Genomic DNA, 1791 nt, shown 5'->3' with positions numbered 1-1791 from the left:
CATCTATAAATTATTAAAATTAAAAATAACTTAAATCATTAAATATAGAATAGATATGTAAAAGTGAATTACTTTTCTCTAATTCTGGCCAAAAAAAAAAAAGCCATAAAATGTTTTAAATTACAAAATTTACAATAAATACAAGCCAAAAAAATAAGGTACTTAGTAATAAATTTAACAAAAAGCATACATGGCCTTTTTGGGGAAAAAAAAAGTTTAAAACTTTATTGAGAGATATTGAAGGATTTTCAAATAGTGAAGTATCAAAAAAAAAATCTATTTTAAATCTTTTGCTGGTTTCTTTCATCTCAGCTTAAATAATAGTTCCCAGATAATGCTTCCCAAAACATTTATGTACAAAGCAGGGTTGTTGTTCTTTTTGGTTTTGGTCTTTGTTTTTTGCTATTTCCTATCTCAGTCCATTCTTCATTTCCTTAACATTCATTAGATCTTGCAATCATTTTATTTATTTGTCTTGTACTTTTCTGTTGGGATGTAAGGTCTACCATGAGGGGCCTTGGGTCTATCGATCCTTTCATTATTATCCCCAGTGTTTACACTAGGTGGGAATTTGGTAAATATCTGTAGATTGAATCAGTGATTTTAGGAAAGTGAAAGGTTAGTAATTAATCCAGGCTTGTTTCTTTTACTGGCTTTATGAGTATTATTTCTTTACATAGATGTCTATCTATATAAAGATATATCATGAACATTTTTGAGCAAAATAACAAAATTTGAAGATGATAGTTATTCTTACTTAAAAATATCATCTTTTTTTTCTTTTTAAATGGCTTATCTATTATTTCCTTTTATGGAAGAAAAAATCATTCAATCTATTTATTCAAATGCTAAAAATTTCTCTTCATAATCAGAAAAGCTGGGAAATTATCATTTTGAAAAGTTCTTGAAAATAATATATCTAAATAAAAGGATTAAGATTGCCACTCCATCAGAAGACAATAGAAAATTCTGAAATTCATTTCGAATCTGACAGCTACCTCTTCTTAACAAGTATTAATTAAATTGCAGGGGAAAGATAAGAGGGCTCTTAACAATAAAATTGTATTATTTTCTGATTCGTGAGAGAGGTGAGATGTGTCTGAAGAAATTAAATGCTTGATTATACAATGCTGCTTAAGCATACATGTGATTACTAAGTAGCACCTTTTTTACATACTGTACAATACACACTTTTCTTAAAAAGTGAAAACCTCTGTCCCTGAAACCCACTGCAGATTTTGTTATCCAAATGTAACTTGTTCAGTAAAACACAATGCATTTTCTAAAAATGACAAATTGAGTCATAAAACACCCACAAATGTAGTTAACGCCTCACCTTTCAAGCCAGCACCTTCGACACCATTAACATCCTTCAAATAATGATTATAATTTCTTGTGACATTGCAGGAAACAGAAAGACAATTATTTAAAGGGCCACATTTTAGGACAGGTAGAGATCTCCTCAGAATCTTCTATACAAGAAAAGCCACTAAATATATATATCAGAATATAAAGGATTCATTTCTTTCTAGGTGCTTCCATCAGTCATTAATATATTTCTATTAAAAAGAAATGATGTGGCTCCTTAAAAGTAAAACAAACAAACAAACAAACAAATCACAGTCCTTTAACTCGTTAGATATAATTCCCTGCACTTTTCTGCAAAATATAACCTAAGGCTAGAAAAGCAATATGTTCAATTACCACTAGGCTTTCCAAAGTTTAGAATTATTTCAAAGCCAAAAATCAAAATTTATTTATTTCACAGAACTTCACAGGCCAAACTATTTT

The 1791-nt window shown here is 29.0% G+C and overlaps 1 protein-coding gene across 3 annotated transcripts in view; it reads right to left on the bottom strand.

Moving 5' to 3' along the window:
* The window catches only part of SNX7 (sorting nexin 7), a 117066-nt gene that overhangs the window by 50613 nt on the left and 64662 nt on the right, over positions 1-1791 (bottom strand). The window lies entirely within an intron of this gene.

Source organism: Mandrillus leucophaeus, unplaced genomic scaffold, assembly GCF_000951045.1.
Source record: "Mandrillus leucophaeus isolate KB7577 unplaced genomic scaffold, Mleu.le_1.0 Scaffold940, whole genome shotgun sequence".
In the NCBI taxonomy this organism is placed as follows: domain Eukaryota; kingdom Metazoa; phylum Chordata; class Mammalia; order Primates; family Cercopithecidae; genus Mandrillus; species Mandrillus leucophaeus.
The sequence above is the reverse complement of the archived record's forward strand: the minus strand, read 5'-3'. Positions and strand labels throughout refer to the sequence as shown.